Raw genomic sequence first — 26,744 nt, 5'->3', positions numbered from 1 at the left:
CTTCTACAGAGTGATTTATATAGAACTTAATTTCAAAACGAATAATGCTAGCCACAATTTTTTATACCTACCTCAAATGTAGAGTATCTTAGGGAGATTAGCAAATGTTGAAAATTCTTTATTTATTCTGCTGGAAATTCGCTTAATGAACAGTTTTTAACGTCAAATTAAGCAAGAATTTTGATTCCCTGTCATAAGATGCGCAGATGTTTATCCTTTATTCCTTAATGTTGGCAGCTGTTTTCAACGTTTTGTTTTAGTCAATGAAAATGCTGTTCCGTCATTTTCCATAATTATGGTCCTGGAACACAACTATGGTCCACGATACAACTATTCAAAGAACATTGTAGAAGTAACGTAGACCGTTTATAGATAGCTGCAGTGACGACTTCAAACTACAGTACAGTAAAAATGTAGACAAAAGAGGTACTACGTTACGGAGTACAAAATTTGAATGGACCATAGTTGTGTTCCAGGACCATAGTTATGGTAAATGACGGTACACATTAAATCAACGGCTCTTCCTTGTGAAACAATACTGGATTACGAATTCAATTACAGCTGTTCAAAGGGCATACCAGAAAAAAAATTGGTGTTCATAATCCCACCCAAAGAAATACAATACTGGGATTGGTAAACAAATTGGAAACAACTGGATCTCTGAATAATTTTGATGACAATAAATATACAGAATAAGGAATAAACATCTGCGCATCTCGTGACAGGGAATCAAAACTCCTGTTTAATTTGACGTTAAAAATTGGCCGTGAAGTTAATTTCCAGCCGAATAAATAAAGAATTTACAACATTCGCTATAGAAGTTAGTAATTTCCCAAAGATACTCTACATTTGATGTGTAACAAATTGTGGCTAGCATCATTCGTTTTGAAATAAATAAAGAAAGAAATGTGTTAGTTCTATATAAATCACTCTATAGTATGATAGCGTAACTTGTGCCTTGAAGTTAATATTATGAAACGATTTGTCGTTCTATAATAACCCCTTTCACTGTTGTCATAACCTCTTTCTTCATAGACCATGATATCGAACTAGCCATAATTACAAATCTGATGTTATTCCATTATTGATTGTTTTATATTGCTGTCGTAGAAACATAACCTATTATATAATTTTTATAATATTATACAGATATTGCACTCGTCAAAATTATTAAACTTGCTTCGCTCGATTCCAAAACATTGACTAGTGCCATAAAGTATAATATTCATGATACTGTATTTACATAGGTAAAATTGCTTAACCATCATTTTCTTATTTGACATTTTTACTCTAATTAATGTAATTGTTTAAAATTTAATTACAAAATGTGGAGACATGTTTTTGATAATTACGTTCATATACCTCAGGTATATAAGGTACCTAATAATAATGTGTTAAAACTTAATTTTTGTTGATCCTGAAAAACCATTCGTTTGTGGGATAAGCCCTTTTACTTAAACACCAACGATATTATAAACGTATTTCATAATAAATTATTATTATTATTATTATTATTATTATTATTATTATTATTTCAATGTGATTTCTTACCGCATATGATATAGGTACATAATTTCTATCACAATAAGTGTGCATATTATATATGAAAAAATAGCGAGTCGCGTGTTTTTGTACAATTGTTTGGCTATCGAAGAAATTTCTAAAATTGAATGTGATGGATTAGTACTGTAGAAGTACAGCACAGATGTGGTTCATCTTTTCAATGAAGGTAATAACAGCCAGACATATAAATCTAGGCAGAGCTGACGATCTGATGATGATGATGATGATGATGATGATGATGAGGCTTTGCGAACTGCGCTGAAAAAAAATATCGGTTATTTAAGAACTTTTGCCAACTACGAGGTTAACTACCGCCAATGAAATGGTGATAGCGTGATGGCATTTGGCGAGCTTTTCACAGGTTAGTTAACGATGTATGGAGCTCACGGTTATCTAACGCGGTGGAATTGGTGATAGCGTGATGGCAGTTTGGCGAGATAAGATGGAAACAAACTGTGTTAGTTCATGGGTTAATTCAATCCTTTCCTGTTTAATTTTTCCACAAAAATTGAGATTAAATGGAATTACAGGAGCAGGATACGGATACTTTCTAATGCTATAATCATAATGTTCGTTGCATGAATGCACATAAAATGAAGGCCTACATAGTTACTTGTTCAGTTTTAATTATTTATCAATGATAGGAAAGTAAGTACTGAAATACGTTTGGAAGTAAATCTCGAAGAAATAAAGCATTCGTATGTGATCATGTCTCGTGAAAGAAAATGGTATGAAATGGAATTATAACCATTGGAAATGTATCCTTTAAAACAATAAAATAATTCTTATACTTTGGAGCAACAGCATCAAAGATAAATGTCAATTCGAGAGGAAATTAAACGCATATTACATATGGCAAATGCCTGTTATTATTCGGTTGAGAAGCTTTTGTCAACCAGTCTGTTTTAAGAAAACGTTTAAAGTTACAATTTATAAAAACAGTTACATGACCGGTTGTTCTGTATGGTTGTGAAACTTGGACTCTCACTTCGAGAGAGAAACAGAGGTTAAGGGTGTGCAAGGATAAGGTGCTTTGGAAAATATTTGGGGCCAAGAGGAATGAAGTTATAGGGGAGTGAAGAAAGTTACACAACGCAGAACTGCACGCATTATATTATACACCTAACATAATTAGGAATATTAAATCCAGCTGGACAGGGCATGTAACAAGTATGGGTGAATTCAGAAATGCATATACAGTAGAATGTTAGTTGGGACACCTGAGAGAAAAAGACCTTTTAGGAAGTCGAGACGTAGATTGGATTGTAATATTAAAATGGATTTGAGTACGATACGATGGTAGGGACTGGATTAATCTTGCTCAGGGTAGAGACCGATGGCGGGCTTATGTGAGGGCGGCAATGAACCCCCAGTTTCTGTAAAAGTCATTTGTAAGTAAGATAGGAATGACAGCGTCTGTTAGAAACACTGTGGAATGGTGGCCAGGGAAACGAAGGTTCTACGATAAAGCTTCCCCATTATAACATCTTGTCTAAAACGAACTCTATTTTGACGTAGAACTACGTCCTTGTCATAGAAGTAAGGACACAGTCTAGTATATACAGTCACGAATGTCAATACATAGGGAATATACATCCATAGATAGTTGCTAACCACTAGGATCGCTACTATCGCCTTATCACAGACAATGCGAAATAGTACCGGCACAGTCTATTGTTTCTAGTACCCTCGCAACTCAAGCTTCGTGACTGTATATACTAGACTGTGGTAAGGAGTTAACATTAGGAATGTCGGATAACGCAAAAAGTGCAAAATTTGAAACGCTTACTGTAGGGAAACTACGTATAAAAGCTACGTTATAGTCATTTATTTACATTAAGATAAGGACAGATGTCGATTCTTAACAATACGTAAACCGGTACAATATATGTGAGGGATGAGGAGGGCGCAGCAAAATTGGCAGTCTTTAGCGAACTCGACTCGGCGCTGTGGTATGGAACAGTGCTGACTGAGTCAGTGTGACTTAAGATACGGAAGCGAGTAGTACTCGTTTTTTACCTAAAAGAGAACGAAATCAGTGCATAAATTAAGAGTTATGAGGCTCAGTTTGTGACAGTATACCAAATACCATTGCGACCAGCGAAATGTACTAAAAGAGATGGCCGAGGGCGCAAGAATTCAGAGAAGATCACTTATGTCGGAATTCAAACGAAAACGAGGCTTCTGAAGGCCAATCACAAGAATGGAAATTCGCTTCATTGTATAGTGGAAAAGGATCTACTTTAAATATAGGTTACTTTGGCATGAAGTGATAATTATTATTGTTAGCAAAATAGAAATTAACTGAAGAACACAATCTATTTCACTACTCTTATTAGCATATTCAAATTCAAATTCAAATTTATTTACAATTTACATTTGAATTGAATACATATGAATAGATACCCGAAATGAGCATAATGCTCGTGCTCGGGTACAGTCCAGTAGTCTACATAAATTTTACAGGGTTCAAGTAATAATACTGATGGTATAAATAATAGTAATAATAATAATAATAATAATAATAATAATAATAATAATAATAGAATAATCGTGACAAATGATACAAAGATTGTAATACAAAATAATTCATTAATAATAATAATAATAATAATAATAACAATAATAATAATAGTGATAAAACAAAAATATTTACAATAACAAAATAAATACTAAGACGGATAAAATAAAATATAAAACCACTAGCGAGAGTTAACACAACTTAAATAAGCATAAAATAACCGGAAAAAATGCCAAACTCGAAAACCAACAGAAAAGTTCGTTGTATCGCAGACGACAGCAACCGCCGTATTGTCATTGTGTTGTGCATTAATGGTATTAGTGGGGAGCTGAAAGTCTACGTAACTGCCGTTCTCTTCGAATCTTCTCGTAAAATCATGGGAAGTTAATGCTGAAAAAACAAAATGTCTACGAGTCAAACTGTTCATTATTACCAGGATAAATACAAATAATACTGAAATATATTAATCGAGTTTCAGTTATAGATCTCTCCTTTTGTGCAAGAGGTATCATATCAAAATATTTTATGAATGGCGGGGAAAATATAAATTTCAATAACTTTCTAGTGACAAGATATAGTGACAAGTACAATCAAGTGTATCTGTGGCGATGCTAAGGAATCATTTATTGGAGATATACACTGTTATTAATTAAGAAAATGATCTATTTATATGTATTACAATGTTTTATCTTATAGGGTACATGCATCAGATAAATACAATAAAAAATTAGTACCATATAATGCTAGTAACACTTAAAAAATTATAATAAAATTTATCAAATATCATACAAACATTTTCACTTTATTTATTTGCTGTACGTTTAAAAGTTTGCAGAGTAGCACATCAATGCTCTGGAATTTTTTTTTTCATGAATTGAAATCGTATCTACAAGTTAAAAACTCGAAGCTTCAGCCCAGGCATAACAAAATTATGTTTCATGAAACAACGCCTGAACTCTGACGTAAGTTCCACGTGACAACACCCCTCTCCGCGCTGAATCCCTTCCTCTAGCGTTGTCCGTGCTGTCAGCAGAGGCTCATTCTGTTATCCAGTACTATCTGAATAGTGATTTGGCGTTCATAACAGATATTTCTGAAGAGCTGAACAAACTAAACTGCCGACTTCCAAGATGTGATCTGAACATAGTTGACATTATGAAGAAGAATGATAATTTTCTAATAAAAAATTTCCTTTTTTTTTTTTTTTTACTTTTTATATAGATTTTTTTATATTTTTTTATTTTATTTTAGTAGGTTATTTTACGACGCTTTATCAACATCTTTGGTTATTTAGCGTCTGAATGAGATGAAGGTTATAATGCCGGTGAAATGAGTCCGGGGTCCAGCACCGAAAGTTACCCAGCATTTTTTTTTTCGATAAAATACCCCATATATAAATTTCTTTTCCTATAAGTTTTTGTTCATTCTTATTTAATTGATTTAAAGATAAATTAGTAAAATATTTTCTTTCAAGGTGAAATCTTTTTCCATGATTGTAAATGTTTGGAAAGTGAAATTGAAAAAAAAATCATCATTTTTCTTGTCTGAAGTCACTTTCAAATGTTTCTGATTCAAAAACAGATACATACTGCGACATCCTGCAAACATTACTTTCAGAATTTAGAGATAGAATGTTTTGAGATTTTAAACAAATCCTTTAACACAACCATTCCGAAGGTACGACCAAACTTACAATTGGACAAAACCTGTTTTGGAGATACAGATCATTGAAATAAATCTGGTTTTTATTAAACATTTTATGCAAGAAGTGTTATAACATTCATACTATTACAAAAATAGCACAAGTAATACTAAAAAAAGGTCTAGCACATTTTAAATAATTGACCAGAAGTTGATTTAGTATTACAAAGCAAAATAAATAAATTTTATGCAATAAAAGAATTTTGCTTATAAATAGCAGCAAAATGTAGATATTGCGTTCTTTATTTTTTCCGAGTTAAATAATCCAGCCAACAACAGATCTGTGCAAATGAATCAATTTTTTTTAATTGTCGATTGGTCTATTGTTGCGTAATTTGAAGTTACTGATCTCCAAAATGACACCTTTATAAAAAGCAACTATAACGATTGTGTTGGTTTAGATGTATTTAAAAATAATGACTCCTGTAAATATCCACGTCTTAGATCATTTGCTGCCACAATCGCAGCTATGTTCGGTTCTACGTAGTCTGAATTTTTTTTTTCTAAATTGAACATATTAAAATCAAAAGAAGGACACGCTTAACAATCTTCGTGCACATTTGGCAGTGGCTACTCAAGAGGCAATCTCTAATTTTGAGATCTTACCGAATGGAAATATTGTAATTAAAAAATAAAAAATGCAGATGAAAATAATATACGTAATCCTAAAAAGATATTCATACCTTCTTTCTCTTGTTATTTCTTTGTTATAAACACGGAAGGTAATGACGACCACAAACCGCCCCTGCTGTCTAACTTCCTGCGGCCGATGCTACCCACACCCCATCTTCACTAGTGTGTAGCGGGCAGTATTTATATTGCGTCATGAATTGTGACTTTTGCTATGCCTGTTCTAGCCGTCCATCTAATGGTAAAATTACTTATGAATTAATGACTTCTTAGTTAACAATAATAGGCCTACTACTTGATCAAAGTTTATAACAATATACAGTAGATATATCGTCGTTGTTCCTGCAGTAACTCCTATGTGACATATTTATCGATTTTAAGATTTTTCTCTATTCTTCTTCTTCTTTCTTTCAGTTTAACCTCTCCCTTCTAGGTGCATTTACACGACCCACGCCACCCGGGTCTTACAGGGCCGCGACCTGTCGGGAGAGGAATTAAGCTATGGATCACATACATACTTTTTTGACCACACAAGGACATGGAGGGCCTCCCCGGATGAGGGATCAGCTCAATGCCAGGGCCACCTCCGATACAACACAAACATTTAAGACATTACACATCATTCACTCATACATATGAAATGATTAAGGGAAGGATCGCCGTCCACGGCCGGACTTTCAAGAGGTACAATCCCGGCATTTGCCTGGAAATAACTGAGGAAACTATGGAAAACCTCAGTTAGGATTGCCGGCCCCTGGGATCGAACTCCGGACCTCCCGAATGCGAGGCCAGCCCTCTACCACGCCGCTAGCCCGCTCGGTCGATTTTTCGATATTAAATAACTTAAACAGTGATACAGCAAATAATAAAATCTCCTATATGTAATTATATTTCTTTCTTTCGAAAATGTAAGAATTCACAGTCTCCTATGCACGGCTGCCATAGGATGAATAAATGTGTTTTTTCTTCCTAATGAAAATTTTTATATTTTGCACATAAGAGTTATTACACGAACAACGATGATATTCTTCACATAAATTTTAGTTCGTTAATTCGGTGGAAGGCTGCTATCACCTTTTCGCAACAAACTTAGATGCGATAGTTTTACAAGGCTCAGATCCAGAGACCTTCTGAATTCGAGGATGATATAGAGCGAGCTGAAATCCTTGCTAATGCAGGCAACTTCTCTTTTTTCTCTCCCTCTCTTTCTTCCCGAACCTCTGCTTCTGTTAATACACCATTTCGCTTCTCTTGGCTATTAATTATACAAGAACAAACACAAGAACTCCAAGGTCAACATATCGTGCAGTGCAACCAACTTCTGAGCGTTATCTCTGGGAGCAAGGAGAATAAGAAGAAGCTTATCTCCGCTTTTAAAGAAGAGATCGAATCCTTTTACTTCGCTTGGAAAGTTCTCAGTAAGTGGTTTACGGAACTCTTCCAGATCGTTCAATGTTACAATAGCTATTTACGTTACAACGATTGAAATCGAGGTTTTACGGAAGAGTTGAGATGTTTACGGCCGAAGCGTAGCTGAGAACGGAATTTCAAAACGAATTCGTAAAACCCTTTCAATTCTTGTAACGTACAATATTTTATTTCATGTTAAGTGGAATTTCATTACTTTTAATAAAATGAATATTAACATGTAGATATTGAACAACCAGTAGAAAAGGACACCCCTAAAAATGCTGCGAATGAACTGGCCCGTATGTATTGTTGAAGTTGGTGAACGAACTACGCTCATTACGGGGCGATCCATGAAGGAACAATAAAACTGATAGATGGAAAATCATGGAGGGAGATTTGGATAGATGTTCTGAAAGAAAAGAAGTATCCGATAAATATAACAAAGCGATGAGAGAATGATCCAAGGGAGTAGACATTTTGTACAAATTTTACAAGGAGAACGGACAAAAGTATGTACAACTTCCACAATCGATAGAAGAAATATTCCATCGATTAGTGTAATGGATAACGTGAACTACAAAATAAAATAGGGGAGACTCGGCTAATTCCGCAACATTGAGAAGTAAATCTATCATATTTTAATCAAAATATTTATTGAAAAATATTTTTAAGGCATGTAAACATGGACGGAACCTTTTATCACCAAATGAGATAAAGAGACCTATTAAAATGCAAATATATTTAGTTGTACATACATTACAGAACTCGGGTAAATCCGCAACAGTGCGGATAAATCCGCAATAGGACTTGGATAATTCCGCAGTCGTAAATAATTATGAAATAGGCCTACATTATGAAAGTAACATAAAAGGAACAATTTATATGTAACAATGCTCAATTTCTTCACAGCTGTGTAGCAAAACACGAAAAACAGCCAACTTTCGATGTTTCACTGTGTTGCCGACAGAGGTGTCGACCAATATCCATGATTTCTTTCTGTAGCACTGCAGAGGACATGCCTCCTGTTGACAGCCTCTCAAAACTTACGTTCACGCTATTGTAAAGCCGCAGTAACATCATATATGCAGTACTGCGGAATTACCCGTACTGCGGAATTAGCCGAGTTTCCCCTATAGACTTACATATGATGTAAATGTAAGCTTAAATATTATTTACTAATTTCTGTGAAATATAGTACTATAAAATGTTAAAACCTCAATTTAATCTTAGTTTTGTTTTAATTCATTATATAGCATTTGTTAGTTAATAAGAATGTTTAAGTTATTGACATAATGTCCAATGAGAGGCTAGTCATTAAAAAAAATGATAGAAAAGGACACACCTAAAATCTACTGAGAATGTACTGGGCCAAACTGTACCAACTTTTGAAATGTGATAAAATAATTTTAGGAAGTAAATCAGAAGAATTTGTCTGTTTAATTTATATTGAGTATCTTCAGTTGTTTAGTTTTACTTACTTACAAATGGTTTTTAAGGAACCCACAGGTTCACTGCCGCCCTAACATAAGCCCGCCATCGGTCCCTATCCAATGCAAGATTAATGCAGTATCTATCTCATATCCTACCTCCCTCAAATCCATTTTAATATTATCCTCCCATCTACGTCTCGACCTCCCCAAAGGTCTCTTTCCCTCCGGTCTCCCAACTAACACTCTATATGCATTTCTGGATTCACCCATACGTGCTACATACCCTGCCCATCTCAAAGGCCTGGATTTAATGGTCCTAATTATGTCAGGTGAAGAATACAATGCGCGCAGTTCTACGTTGAGTAACTTTCTTCATTCTCCTGTCACTTCATCCGACTTAGCCCGAAATATTTTCCTAAGAACCCTATTCTCAAACACCCTTAACCTAAGTTCCTCTCTCAAAGTTAGAGTCCAATTTTCACAACCATACAGAACAAACGATAATATAATTGTTTTATAAAATCTAAATTTCAGATTTTTTGACAGCAGACTAGATGACAAATGCTTCTCAACCGAATAATAACAGGCATTTCGCATATTTATACTGCGTTTAATTTCCTCCCGAGAGTCATTTATATTTGTTACTGTTGCTCCAAGATATTTGAATTTTTTCACCTCTTCAAAAGATAAATCTCCAATTTTTATATTTCCATTCCGTAAAATATTTTGATCACAAGACATAATCATATACTTTGTCTTTTCAGGATTTACTTCCAAACCTATCGCTTTACTTGCTTCAAGTAAAATTTCCGTGTTTTCCCTAATCGTTTGTGGATTTCCTGCTAACATATTCAAGTCATCCGCATAGACAAGAAGCTGATATAACCCGTTCAATTCCAAACCCTCTCTGCTATCCTGAACTTTCCTAATGGCATTTTCTAGAGCGCAGTTAAAAAATAAAGGCGATAGTGCATCTCCTTGCTTTAGCCCACAGTGAATTGGAAATGCATCAGATAGAAACTGGTCTATATGGACCCTGCTGTAAGTTTCACTGAGACACATTTAAATTAATCGAACTAGTCTCTTGGGAATATCAAATTCAATAACAATATTATATAAAACTTCTCTCTTAACCGAGTCATATGCCTTTTTGAAATCTATGAATAACTGATGTACTGTACCCTTAAACTCCCATTTTTTCTCCAATATCTGTCGAATACAAAACATCTGATCAATAGTCCAGTTTACTTTAGTTTTAATATTACTAATTAAGTTTGCCATGATTTCTTCGTCTTATGCTGGTGGTAGTGGCGTCCCTTTTGTAATTGTTACAGTAAGTTACATTGTAGGAGTAATATTCTGTTTGTAGGTAATTTTGCAAGCCCATAAAGTATTGAAATGAGACACAGTATTATAGCAGAATATTTTCTGTCCATATTTAAGTGGATTTACAGCTTTACTTACTGTGATTTTATTCTAGTAAAATTAAAGCCCATATTGAGGCAAGATATTTTTGTGCGGGATCATGCGTATTTGCTTGTTTTCCGCACAGAACCAATACGTGGTAAGTGTGAAATACCACATTCAGTATTCCCAGCGTAACACACATAACAATTTCCCTCTTCTTACCGCTTAAGCGCAACATTCATTTTACTTCTTTAGGCTTTTAACATATTATTTTTTAGAGACGTTTAACATAGTAATAATTATAAATTGGAAACTTACCACTGCAATTTCACCTAAATTGCAATGTCAATTATTGTTTTTAAATATTTGCAAAAATTAAGTAAAGTCTACTACTCCACGAAACTTATTGCATTCCTGATACAAATAACATTAAGGAAGCCGTGAAAAAATCAACAATATTCCAGATGCGGATGTTATTACTGCAATATGTTATATAAATAATATTTTTAAAATATTGAAATGAAAAATAAATCATTACATAACCTTACCGTTTGTTTTAAGTTCGCATTTATAGACTGGGGGGGGGAAAAAAGACAGACGTATATCACGGCCTGCTGGAGTATAGTAAACACAGAAAACATTTTATAGCAACAATGTTGAAGAAAGATATTTTGGTTTTCCGAAGTTGCCGTCATTAAACAGAAACCAACATGGAGATTTCAATGCAACTAATTAGAAGTTCGTCTTTCAGGTATGTAATAAACGATCTTCGCACAAAATAATGTGCGATACACGAGCGGTATGTTTGTTTTCATGTTCTCGGAAATTAAAAAAGCTCAACTACGTTTCGCTTTTTCAATCTTTTCCTCGACCATGAAAACGTCAACATACCGCTCTTGTAACGTATATTACTATTGTGTATATTATGTTTTAATTATTGCAGTTACTTTATTTTTGTAAAGCACTCAAATCCGCGGAAAAATTCCGAGTCTGATTTCATTTTTATGAAGATATTGTGATATTTAAATCATGTAATTGGTCTGACTTAGCTTGGCTTGACCTGTCGATGGCCGGACCCAGGCCGGGCCCTTGAACTTACGTTTACATACACCAGGTGTGCCAGATTAACAGCATCAAAATGATACAAATGATAGAGGGATCCAACATGAGTATTTTCAGTTAAGGAATATAATTGCCATCTTCTTGAAGACTGTAGTGAGCAAAACTGGTTACATTTTAAATTTTAAATTATTTTATCTCGGAAACTAATTAACCAATAATGATCAAATGTTCCAAAAGTCTACATATCCCACATGAATTTCATTCTGATTGAATGAATTGTTTAGCTATACTAATGAGTTCCTTTGAAATTATGTTTTTTTCTGTAACTCAAACCATTGTTTTAATGTATTTTTTCTCAAAAAGTATGATAGACAAAAGTATGAATATTTTTTCTGTAGAACAGAGAATCTCATATCTTCATTACCATCATATAAAAACACTTATTCATACATTTAGTGTTCTACCCAAGGGATGGTCTTTCACTGCAAACCCAGCTTTCTCCTGTCGTTCCTAGTTTCTGTCTTCCTCTTCGTTTCCTCATAATATCCATATATCTTAATGTCGTCTATCATCTGATATCTTCTTCTACCCCGAACTCTTCTCCCGATGTCCATTTCTTCCAGCGGATCTTTCAGTGGGCAGTTTCTTCTCAGCCAGTGACCCAACCAATTCCTTTTCCTCTTCCTGATCAGTTTCAGCATCATTCTCTCTTCACCCACTCTTTCCAACAGTTTCATTTCTTATTCTCTCTGTCCACTTCACATGTTCCATTCTTCTCCATATCCACATTTCTATTCGCTTCTCTTCACTTCGTCGTAATGTCCATGTTTCTGCTCCATACAATGCCACACTCAATACAAAACACTTCACTAGTCTATTCCTTATTCTTTTCTCAGAGGTCCACAGAAGATGCTCCTTTTTCTATTAAAAGCTTCCTTTGCCACTGTTGTTCTCCTTTTGACTTCTTGGCAGCAGCTCATGTTGCTGCTAATAGTACACCCCAAGTATTTGAAGCTGTCCACTTGCTCACTGCCTCATTTAGAATTCGCAAGTTTATATTCTTTATTTTTCTTCCTATGACCATGGTCTTCGTCTTATTTGCATTTATCTTCATCCCATAGCCTACTGCTCACAGCTGTCATTTAGCTCCACTAACATATCTCCTCTTCTCCTAACAACGCCATATCATCAGCAAACCTTATGCACTTTATTCTTCTTCCTCCTACTTTCACCTCTCCCATGTTCTGAAAACAGTTCTTCACTAAATCCTCAAAGCAGGTGTTGAACAGGATAGGTGATAAAGGGCATCCTTGTCGTACTCCCCTCTCTATTTCGCTTTCTTCTGACATTCTCTCTCCTATCCTGACTTTCACTTGTTTCGTATAAAATTTACTGATCAGCCTCCTCTCTTTCCAATTCATAGATTAATACATTTTCAACATCTTATTATTACATAATAATGCAAGTGTACGATGCTTAGTACATGTTTTTTGTAGTCGTGGTTATTTAACGACGCTATATGAACTACGAGGTTATTTAACGTCGATAGGATTGGTGATAGCGTGATGGTATTTGGCAAGATGAGGCCGAGAATTCGCCATAGATTTCCTGAGATTTGTCTTACTGTTGGGGATAACCTCTGAAAAAAAAAACTCTACCAGGTAATTAATCAGCCCAAGTGGAAATCGAAACCGCACCCAGCACAACTCCGGATCAGCAGCAAGCGCCTTAACCGACTGAGCAACGCCGGTAACTCAGTACATCTTTCTGTGTCCAATATTAACAATTGATTTGTCCACCATTCGATCCTATCTTCCCAATCTTCTTCTTGTAAATCTTTTGTGTTCATATTCTTTACAGTTCCTTCCACCCATGTCTTCTTTGGTCCCCCTCTTCCTTCTTTCTTTCCTCTTCGCACCGATTCTAGCAATCTTCTTGGAAGCCTATCTTCAGTCATTCTTCTCAAATGTCTTTAACATTGTAGTTGTTTATACTTCATAAATTATAGTACAGAGCTTTTACTGTCATAGGTCCCAGAAAAGAGCGGCTGGCCGGCCGCGCCCTGCGTGATTTCCGCCGCGCGCTAACCGTTTCTCCCGCGTAATCGAGCTCCAGTAGCCATATGGTATTCAGTGTGCTTAGAAGTCGTGTAATGGAACTCTCAGTTCTTCAAGTGTACAACGTTACTGTATAAAGTTTAGTGATTATTGTGTATTTAGGTAATGCCTAGCAACAAATTCTCATTGCGTGAACGTGTGTATATGTACAATATGTACATAAAAGGCAGAAGATCGTGTGTGCGAAAACAAGATAAAAATTTCGAATAAGATTTTCAAACAGATCTGTGCCTTCTGCCAAAACAATTAGACGACTCACTAGAAGATTTAAAGAAACAGGTTCAGTTAAGAATCGAAAATCAAGGAGAAAACATAGTGTTCTTATGCGGAACGATTACACTGTGTAACAAAAAAAATACTTTTGGTTTGTTTAAGTAAATTTTATGCATTTATTGGATAAATTAGATCACAAATAAGATAAATTGGGTACTCCTACCTTCTTGTAATCGTTTCTCTGTTCCTAGTGGTCAATTATGTAATTTAATAGTTTGCGTAATATTTGCTTAGCACGTCTTCTGTATTTTTTGTAATATTCAACTTATATTTATAGAGTTAATCTAATTTACTGCTTCACAGACAAGATTGATTAATGATGGTGTCTCCCAGTGATTGTAAGCATGATCCAGACTAGTTTTGTTACGTGTGCGGGTCTTTATGACCTCCAGAGTGGTGAAGAACAGAATCAAGTATGCCAACAACTTCCGCTCAGCCTACAAGTCATATTGGGCGTACCTATGGGTGATCAAGACAAAAAAATGGGCACCACATGTTGTGTGTAGGAGCTGTAGATACATTCTCGAGGCCTGGTACAGAGGAGAGAGCAGAAGAATGAAGTTTGGTATACCTCTAATCTGGTATGAACCAGCAGATCACCTGTATAACTGCTATTTCTGTGTTGTTGACTTATCCCATCACAGAAGAGATACGAAAACTATGTGTTCGAATATCCGGACCTACCATCATCGCTCAGGCCTATTGCACACAACGAGGAGCTTCTGGTTTCTCCTCCTCCAGGACGGCAGTAGTCCGACTTTTTCAATAGTGAATCGTGTCAGCCAGGAAGAGAACTTCTCAGAGCATGCAGAGGCTACACCTCACTTTCCCACTCAAAAGGAGTTAAACGACTTAATCAGGGATTTAGGATCAATAAAATCCTGTGCAGAACGTTTAACATCAAGATTAAAAGTAGTGGAACATTTTGGACTAGAGCTGCAAGGTATTCGGACAAGAGGAAGTGTCACCAAACTTTCTCGCAATACTTCACTTTCGTTGACAAACTGTGCTATTGCCATAATGTGGGGGACCTGTAAAAGAAAAGAAATAGAGTTTCCCTATGATCCAAAGGACTGACAGCTCTTCATTCACAGTCCGTGCAAGAGTCTGAAAGCTGTCCTCCTCCACAATGGCAACAAGTGTCCCTCAATTCCAATTGCTCATTCAGCCCATCTTAAAGAAGATTACTCCAATGTCCAACAGCTTCTGCAGATGGTTAACTATGCAGAACAGTGGAATGTAATTAATGACTTAAAATGATTGCGTCTTTGATGGGATAACAAGTTAAATGCACAAAATATCCCTTTTTCTCTCTCTGTAGGCTAGCAGGGATACAGCCAGGCATTTTCAGACCAGTGGATGGCCATTGAGGACGGAGTTTGTGGTTGGTGAGAAAAACAGATGGGAACTGTCTGTGAAGGAAAACAAGATTCTGATGCATCCGCTCCAAATTAAAGTTGGCCTCATCAAGCAATTTGTAAAAGCAGTAGATACAAATTCAGATGTCTCCAAGTATCTGCAAACTGTCTTCCCCAAACTCTCAGAGGTGAAGGTCAAGGGAGGAATTTTTGTGGGTACCCTGGTGAAGAAATTACTTCACGATGATGAATTCATTGTGAAACTTCTACTAATACAAAGGGAAACCTGGAAAAGCTTCTGTGATATAGTGAAAGGTTTCCTGGGTAATCGTAGAGTGGACAATTACAGGGAGGTGGCGCAGGGTCTTCTGAAGAATTACAATGCAATGGGTTGCAGAAAGTCACTCAAGTTACATGTCCTTCAATCGCATCTAGATGTTTTCAAGTCACACATGGATGCATACTCGGAGGAACAAGGCGAAAGATTCCATCAAGACCTACAACTGTTAGAAAAGAGATAGACTACCAAGTACAGTATAGTGAGCGGATGCTTGGCGACTACATCTAGGGATTGATCTGATTCTAATGTAAGCTGCAAGAGAAAAAGTAAGAAAAAAAATACATTTTTAGACACTGTGAATATCTTTCCATGATATGTAAGTGTTTTAACCTACAAAAGGGAGAGTATGATAAAAATACATCTTTAGACACTCTGTATATGCGTTTTATGCCGTGTAAGTGTTTCAATGTACTTCCATAATTTCTGCACATTTGCTCAGCCCCTGTATATGTTTTCTGCCTTAATATAGAAAAAACTATTATTGTAAACTCGCTTGTATCGTACAAAAGGAAGATATTTTCTTGAAATTAAGAAAATCGATGCCATATCTCTAAAAACAATTTCACACATGGGAAATTGATGTTTTCTTTTGTTTTGGAACATACTGAATTAGAAAGAGCAAAAAATTAACTTAAACAAAATCATTGTTACACAGTGTTATCAATTTATTTCCAACAAGATTCCGCCACTGCTCATACAGCTGCCGTGTCAATGAGGGAATTGAGACGAATTTCCGGTACGAGACTAATCAGTAATAATTTTAGACCTCCACGAAGCAGAGATATAACACACTGTGACTTTTATTTATGAGGAACACTGAAAGGTAGGATTTAAAAGAAAAATTCTCATTCTATAGAGGTGTTAAAAGACTATAATATATATTATACGAGAAGAAATCCATGCTATCAATGATGTGGAACTTCAGAGTGTTTTTCATTCGTTTATCAGAAGATGTCAGTTGTGTGTGGCGGCAAACGGGGGCCATTTTCAGCAACGACTGTGAGCATGGTAAGTCCAAATTATTGAACATTTATTGTTAGTACTGTTATATATTCGAGAAGTGCCGGAGAATTGGTTATGCGCTCGGCGGAAACCACGCAGGGCTCGGCCGGCCGCTCTTTTCTGGGACCTGTGATAATAATAGCTCTGTATATAGGCTCAGTATTATACTCCATCCTTCGTTTTATTTCATTTCTAATTCTTTTCTATCCGAGAATATCTTGATGATTGTCTGAGGAAATCCATTTCAATAGAACGTAATTTTTAATTTTTCTTCCTCATCTGCCAAATTTTAGTAACATATGATAATATACTTCTGGCAAATATAGCTACTGTATGTTTGAATATTTTTATTTGAAAAAAATTGTCCTACAATATTGAGTTGCACTTAGAAGTAGCATATCTTTCCTTTGTTATCCTATTCATTTTTTCTGCTTCGTGATGCCGTCATGGTTTATTTTTACTCCATCATATACAATTCTTCGCATCCCTTAATGACTATTCCTAATTCATATTTTAACAAAAAAATCCTTAACTTTCTCGCCAAGTACCAAATATTTAGTTTCATCTAAATTTATGTAAAATCCATTTAGCAAATTCTTCTATCGGTTAAATTACTATTCATATAAAAAACTTGTGCGCATTTCCTCAATACTTGCAACTTCTTTCTTTATATTTTCTCCGACTTCGTTTATAGTGTGGAGGTCATTCCTGTATTCTACATTTTTAAGGTTTTCTGAGCTATAAACAACAATTATTTCATCAAATGATGTCTGAAATGTATCAATACAAACGTACGTCACATTTAATAATTCCAACACAGGTTAGTCCTCATTTTGAAATAATATGTAATATAATTGTGTACATGATATTATCAACCGACTTGTCCACACCTCTGGAGTAACGGTTAGTGCGTCTAGCCGCGAAACCAGGGGCCCGGGTTCGATTCCCGGTCGGGGCAAGTTACCTGGTTGAGGTTTTTCCGGGATTTTCCCTCAACCCAGTATAAGCAAATGCTGAGTAACTTTCGGTGCTGGACTCCAGACTTATTTCACTGGCATTATCATCTTCATCTCATTCAGACGCTAAATAACCTAAGATGTTGATAAAGCGTCGTAAAATAACCTACTAAAATAAAAAACTCAACCAACTTTACATAAATATAAAATGTCTTAATGAATCTGCTCTCGAACTGGAGCCGGTATAGTGTCATAAAATAAATTTCATTGCATATTCAAATTATATTACTAAAATATTCAAGTTTCCCTCAATTTGGTTGCCATCTCGTAATTATACAAAACTCAGTAGCAACGGGGAAAAATTTCTTTGTTTTTTAATTTACACCATTGAAGACAGAAATGTTTAAAACAACAACAAAGAAATTCTGGGGAATATATGTAATTATAACCAATAAATTACACTAAGGCAGTAAAATGCCCACGCGCAATACTAAAGCAAATAGCTACTACATATTAAAAGCTGAATCTCTAAAGTAGAATGACAAGCTTATAGATAATGTCTAACAGATTTCATCTTCTAAAAAATGATAAATAAACATGGAAATCGGTAACAACAAATGGAGTCAAATAAGCTGACGATACAATAAATATTGTAACAATTCTACATGCAGATGATCAAATTTCGATTGCAAAAACACTGAATGAATTACAGAAAACATCAAACAGCTAAATCAAATTGCCCAGAGGTACAGTATTAAATGTCTACCTACAAAACAAACGAATGTATATGTGTGGAAAACCCGTGAAGCGTCCAAATTAAAATTGTAAACACATAATCGAACGTATGTCCACATTCATCTCATAATATTTTATGTACTTGATATTTGAAAAATTAAGTGTGATTCGGATTTTAAACAAAAAGTGTCAACAACAAAGTTAAACATTCACTTCTTAAGCCAGATTTCAGGGTGTACTGATTCGATAATACAACATTCACAGTGGAAAAAATTTGAAATATTCACAAAATAAACCACAATCGGCTACACAAAATTGTCCTTCATTGTAATCTAACGGATACGGATAATGTGACGAAGTAAAGAGAAAGTGGGGTAAAGAAAAAGTGTATTTAAGTTTTAGGACAAAACTAATAGTTGTAAAGTTCATCTGTTGTTCAAAACAGTAATTATTATTATGAAACAAATGATTAAACAAGGCCGCATAATCTCGTGAAAGAAGTATCTTGTACTGTAATTGAAGGTACATCTCGTATTTTAATCAAGTTAAAAAACTCGTTGATTTATTTTTGCGACATTTTTTTTATTGTGATCTCATAAGGTAACAATCATAGATAAAAATTAAGAAAAACCTATAAATATTTTTTCTTTCGATTATTAATACCAAAACAAAGCACAAAGATCTATTCAACTTGCAGAGTTGGTTCAATTTAGCCAACTTATCTAGAGAGTTTAAGTGAAATGTGATTATTTAATAAAAATGAGTAATATATAGGTAAATATTAGTATGTCTGTTCCGTTGCGGATAAGGCCTAAATTACAAACAGGACTCCGAACTCTCTTACACAAGATACCGTAGAAAACATTTACCACTTTAAAATTTACAAGTTGTAACACTTATTATGTTCTCTTGTTTAATACTTCACACTTACGGTCCACACCTGTGGAGTAACGGTCAATGCGTCTGGCCGCGAAACCAGGTGGCCCGGGTTCGAATCCCGGTCGGGACAAGTTACCTGGTTCAGGTTTTTCCGGGGTCTTTCCTCAACCCAATAAGAGCAAATGCTGGATAACTTTCGGTGTTGGACCCCGGACTCATTTCACAGGCATTATCATCTTCATTTCATTGAGATGCCAAATAACCTGAGATGTTGATACAGCGTCGTAAAATAACCCAATAAAATAAATTCACATTTACGAACACATTACATCACATATTGTACGTAAACATTCGTTTTCTTCCATCTATTTTCACAGTCCCTTACTTCTATTGTGATCGTCGGCCTCCCATCGCCTTCTTGAAACGTAACCAGTGCTGTCTGTCACTGCCTTGTCTCCTCTTTCCTGTTCTTGGATTCTAAGTCACACACGAACACGAAATTCTTAAGTTCATATTCTTATCCCAGATTTGTTAACTGCGATGTTTTTGGCGTAATCACGTCCAAAATCGGTTGGCAAATGAGTCTTAATTTTTTCCTTATTAATTGTATTGCCATATAAATTGAGGGCAGGTCATATAAATTGACGGAAAGACTCATATAAATTGAGGGAAAGAAGACAGACGACGGACATTGGAAAGTTTTTTTTTCTCAATCGTACTATCAGGGACTGGAATGCTTTACCTGCAGACATACTAAAGGCTTTACCAATAATGAAAAATATATTTAAAGATAGGCATAAGAACTTTACTAATAGACGGTAGTATATTATACATACTATTTGAAGGGTTTAATTGATATTTTGTTACTTAAAGTGTTGTATCAGTGAAGAAGTGTGTTGTGTAAGTGAATTGTATTTCTGTCAGTGAAGTTTTATAGTTTATAGTGGCAGTGCAAAGTACCGGTATTTGAACAGTGAAATGTTTTTCAAGTGTTAGTGAAATCAGGAAAGTATCAGTGAAATGTGTCGTAGTTCGAGTGCAGTGAGTGAGTTTTCGGCGAAATGAGTGTAGTGCTGAAAAGCACTTGTGCAGGTATGAACATATAATTCTCGCGGGTTTTAGTTCAAACTCAGGGTTAAGATACAAATTAGATTTACTTTAAATGTTATTATAAGTGATCGTGCTTCATTTAATTTAGGATGCTCCCTGTATTATTATTATTATTATTATCATTATTAATTTATTATGAATTGTATTTTTTTATTAATTCTGTTAATTATTAATTGTCACTATTGAGTGTAATTAGTTACCACTGTCACCGGGTATATACCCATTTGCAGTGTGAATAAATATGTATATCTATATATATATATATATATATATATATATATATATATATATATATATACACATACATTCAATAATTATTGCGTAATATACATTTAAATTCGACATTTTGTATCTTATTTCCTTAAACTCACGGTACACTATTAAATTATTACTTAATTACAATCAAACACAATATAAATGTGACACAGTCACTAAAAAAAAATAACAGCTCCCCAATGTTTTGTCCTACCATGGCTGTCGTGGCTAATCACCATTAAATAATTTAATGGTTATGGACGATAGATGTTATTGAAATTGATAATGACGGACAGTTTTCATATATGTTCATATATGTCTATAGAAGTCGCGTGTTATTTCGTGATAAGGTAACTTTCCATGCTTCCGCGCATGTTCACCGACAAAATGTGAGAAAATGGTAACATAAAAGTCCACATACCTAATTGTTTCTCAGCAAAACTTTCAACAAAAACAAACATCGACATCCGTTTTCTGCGGATAATGGAAACATAGAAGTCGAAAAGAGAGCTAGAACAGAGAAATTGATAGCCTAATTGCATACTGACTGGCGAGTACTCGTAACATACTTTCAAATAAAGCACTTAGTTATTTAGAAAAATTTGAAGGCGAACCACCTACCAAACCACAATTTAAAACCCTCCTACTAAAACATACCTGTACTGTGATATTTTTATTGGAGGGGGGGGGGGAAATTGACGAAATGTCTAAATAGATATTGACTGGCGAGTACTTGTGACGGACTTTCAAATGAACCAATTGGTTATTTTGACAAATTTTATTGGCTTACCACCTAACTTTGTATTAAGAAATATTTATACTCTGATAGTTTGATACTGTAAAATTTTAATATCTGATATGACGGCGTCTGTAAGTTGGAATTCGTTTCCTCATGACAAATGTACAGGAAAGAAGGCGATTAAGGGAAATGAGTTTTGAAGTTAAAGACAAATGACCAGTAAATTTTGCTCGGAACCCTGTCATTCAATAAGACGGACATATCAGTTTTTACTTCTCTTCCGAAGGAAGCTGTCTAAAGAATTTTAACTACACTTATGAATATATCGACCAATCCGAATCCACAAACTTGGAATATAATAGCTATCAAAATATCCTCATAGTGCGACCATTAAAAAAAGGCTAAAGTGTTTCTTCGTTGCTCCTGAGCTCGTCTATTTTTACTACGGTACGAGATGGTACTCAGAAAAAGCGACTTAAGTATGTGTGTCCGTAAAATAGTGATGCGGTTTTAACGATCTGTCTGTATAATTACTGTAACGAAACACGATAAAGAGATGTGAAAAATCTATTAAATGAAACAATAACTCTCTTAGTATTTACTGTGTGTATTTTCTGAATTTTGATGTGAGCTCTGGTAGCCCAGCATACATCTAAAAGATACTTCAATTTCTGTACCACACGGCCAAGAACATCAGGAATAACGGATGTAATTCGTTCTTTCAAACGGTTAACGTTGTTAGTACGAAATTACTAAAGTAAAAGTAAAATTCCAGATATTTGGATAAAATCATTATGATACATACTTTATCGAAGTTTAGTTAAATATAGAGTGACCAGATTCACATCGATAAAAAAAGAGGACAAAAAGCTTAAAAAAAGGAGGACATTGTTCGAAAAATGAGGACAGAAGATATTATGTACTTAGATTTATTTATTTACTTTTACTTGGTTATTTAAAGATGCTGTATCAACTATTTGGTTATTTAGCGTCAATGAGATTGGTGATAGCGAGATGAGGCCAAGGATTCGTCATAGATTACCATACAATTGAAAAAACCTCGGAAAAACCCCAACCATGGAAACAAACAAGCGGAGATCGAAACCGCGCCTTAGCCGACGAGCTACGGCGGTGGCTATTTAGATTTAGACTTAGGCCTATTTTGTATTTTAAATTCCGTGAATAACTACACTGCTCAAAACAATTAGAGGAACACTATCAATTATTTAAATATTTTTATTGGATAAAGGTACAGACATGAAATTAATAAAGTATATTACTTATGGTTATTTATGGCCACATTTATCACCATGTCAATAAAACAAATGAATAACGACAACAAGGAACGTTTTAAAACATTGCACTGTATAAGAAATTGAATCTTGTCCTTACTTATCAAACTTAAACACTCGTTATAAAGGTCTAGTATCGTGTATGGTTCTCACGACATTCAATGACAGTTTGGCACCTTCGTGGCATGCTCCCTAAGAGATTCTGTATTTCCTCTTGGAGGATATTCTCCCATTCCTCGTTTAGAGAATCTCCAAGTTCTTCCAGAGCTTGTGGAGCTTGATGTCGGTTCCTGGCTTTCCTATCCATAAGATCCCACATGTGTTCAATATGGTTGAGATCTGGGCTGATCGCTGGCCACTCCACTAACTCAATTTCGTTCTCCCTTAGGAAAACCCCGGTTACAGCAGCAGAATGTGCCCTGGCATTATCCTCAATAAACAGAAATTCAGGGCCTACTCTAATGGCAACAGGCACTAGATGCTCGTCTAGATCGTCCTCGATATACCGGACAGCATTTAGTCGCTGGGGAACAATTGCGAGGTCCGTACAATTGTTGTACCGGTATATAATTCCGGTCCTCATCATTATGGAACCTCTACCGAATCTATCAATTTCCTGTACAGCTCCTACAGAAAATCTTTCCCCTGGCCGTCCCCACACCCTTAAACGACCATTACAACGTGTAAGACGATACCTTGATTCGACCGAGAAGAGCACAGACTGCCACTGGTTCCAATCCGCATGGTTTTCAACAAACGTAAGTCTTGCTGCCTTATGCTCATTTGTCAAACGCTGTTTTTAACAGGCCATTTTGGACGAACATTCTCTTTCCTTAATCTGTTCCTTACCGTTTGGTCTGAAACCCGGATTCCGGAAGCCATATACAGTGTGTTTCAAAAATACGGGGCATAATTTCAGGTATGTATTTCCCACATGTAGGCAATCAAAATAGTTCATTACAACATGTGTCCGGAAATGCTTTATTTCCGAGTTATAGCCTTCACAACATTGAAATTCACCGGAACGTTTTTCTTTCCGCAGGTCGTTGCCGTCAAAGGAGACATTAAGAGAGCATTCTGACAGTTCATTCCGAGGCGAAGGTTACATTCAGTGTTGTGTAGGCTTTAGACTGTGCGACATGTATTCAAATCAAGAGCTGGCAGAGATACACTTCATGTACGGTAAGGTGGACGGCAATGCTGCGCTGGCTCGTCGTTTGTACCAGGAGAGGTACCCACAGCGACAATGTCCAGATCGGAAGACATTTGTACGTCTCCATTACCGTCTGTGCGAGTATGGAAAATTTAACTCTATGGTTTGGGAAGGGGACGACCAAGATCTACAACTCCAGAAGTACAGGAGGAGATTCTGGAGGCTGTGAACATGACTCCTTCTATCAGCACACGAAGGGTAGCGTTGCAAGTCAATGTTCCTCATACGACTGTCTGGAGACTGTTGAAAAAGTATCAATTGTATCCTTATCATTTTCAACGTGTACAGGCCCTGTCACCAGCAGGTTACCCTGCACAAGTTAGGTTCTGTCAGTGGTTCTTACAGCAGTGTGGTGTAAATCCGAACTTTCCTGCCTTAGTATTATTTACAGATGAAGCACAGTTCACACGAGATGGCATAACAAATTTCCACATCAGCATGTATGGGCGTACGAAAACCCACGTGCAACTGTTCCATCTCATCACCAGGTGCGGTTCTCCCTCAACATGTGGGCCGGTATCATTGGTGATCGATTAGTTGGACCCCATGTACTTGTAAACAGACTTACGGGGCAGGCGTACACAAACTTCCTTGAAAACACCATACCTCATGTTTTAGAAGACACTCCACTGATCAATCGTTAACACATTCACTTCTTGCATGATGGCGCTCCTGCAACTTCAGTCGTATGGCTCGCCGGTACTTGGATCGAAGGTTTCCTGATCGATGGATAGGTAGGTGGCCCAATTGCTTGGCCTCCACGCTCACCTGATCTGAACCCTCTCGATTTCTACTTGTGGGGCGATTTAAAATCATTGGTTTATTCGTCTCCGGTGCCTGATTTGGAATCCCTTCGGAATCGAATTGTGGCATGTTCTGAGGACATACGCAATACTCCTGGAGTTTGGGATCGTGTTCGCAGGTCAATGAGACATCGATGTGAGGTCTGTATTAAAGCAGGAGGTGGACATTTTGAACATCTTCTGTAATGACAACGACCTGCGGAAAGAAAAACGTTCCGGCGAATTTCAATGTTGTGAAGGCCATAACTTGGAAATGAAGCATTTCCGGACACATGTTGTAATGAACTATTTTGATTGTCTATATGTGGGAAATACATACCTGAAATTATGCCCCGTATTTTTTAAACACTCTGTAGAGGTCATTCTGCAGGTCTCTTGCAGGTTTTGTATACTGTCGAAGAGCAGATAGATCAATTTATCTGTTGTCCTGGGAGCTTGTTTTACATTTACGACCCTGGCCAGGTCTTCTACAATACTGACCTGTCTCTCTGTGCCTGTTGCGTAAGCTGGACACCACGGAAGGAGAAACCTCAAGCTCTCTAGCCACTTGTCTCAGTGATTGACCTTGTCGTAAAAGAAGTAGAGCATGATACACTTCAAACTCATTTAAATGCCTCATTTTATCACAGACTTTAATAAACAAGGCAATAATCAGCATTCGTCACTCTAGCAACCTTACCAATTAGAAGTTGTCATTGCCTTCCATAATCAATGATTTCTCCATTATTGTTATTTCAGGTAATTTCTCTGTATTTAGCCAATGGATCTTTAAAATTTGTATAATAGAGTAAATTAATGTTTCAATTTATATGTTGTCCAATTTTCAATATCACAACTTCAAAAAACACTAACTCATTCAATTTATTACAAGTGTTCCTCTAATTATTTTGAGCAGTGTATTTTATTACAAAATATTTACAGTACAGTTTTAGGCTTATATCATATTTAAAAGTATGTTAATATCTATTTTATTACAAAATAATTATGACAAAACTTAATAATAGTGATTTTACAGTTTGCTACATATAAAAGTCAAAGAGGACAGAAAGAGTATATTACGTCGATCCTGCTGCCATCTACAGGCAAATTACTTGAAAAAGGCGTCAAATCAGATAACATCAAAATATCAGGCATACAAGTTACGATTTTTTAAAAATCCGCCCGGACCCCGGACAAAGGCCTAAAAAGGAGGACATGTCCGGATAAAAGAAGACGTCTGGTCTCCCTAGTTAAATATAATGCAATATACTAGCAGCCACACATTAAATCCAGTTCCCAAGAAATGTGTAATTTCAAGCATTATTAATAATGCATAAAAAGTAAAGATAATATTGTTGTTTAGTTTTCCGCTATACCCCATATTCTGTCAACCACAGTAAGTAAGTAAGTATGTATGTATGTATTCACACTGCAATGGGTATATACCCGGTGGCAGTGGTAACTAATTACACTCAATAAAGACAATAATAAACACAATTAATAAAAATACAATTAATAATACTAATAATTAATATTAACAATAATTAATAATAATAATAATAATAATAATAATAATAATAATAATAATAATAATAATAACGAGCATCCTAAATTAAATTAAGCACGATCGGTTAAAATAACATTTAAAGTAAATCTAATTTGTACCTTAAACCTATGTTCGAACTAAAACCCACGAGTATGATATGTTCATATCTGCACAAGTACCTTTCAACACTACACACATTTCGCTGTCAACTCACTCACTGCACTGGAACTACGACACATTTCGCTGATTCTATCCTGATTTCACTAACACTTCAAAAACATTTCACTGTTCAAATACTTTGCACTGCCACTATAAACTATAAAGCTTCACTGACAGGAACACGTTTCACTTACTCAACACACTTCACTGACACAACACACTTCACTGACACAACATAATTCTTCACTGATAGAACACTTCAAT

The sequence above is a fragment of the Periplaneta americana genome, chromosome 6 (assembly GCF_040183065.1).
Source record: "Periplaneta americana isolate PAMFEO1 chromosome 6, P.americana_PAMFEO1_priV1, whole genome shotgun sequence".
Lineage (NCBI taxonomy): Eukaryota > Metazoa > Arthropoda > Insecta > Blattodea > Blattidae > Periplaneta > Periplaneta americana.
Note: the sequence above shows the minus strand (reverse complement) of the source record.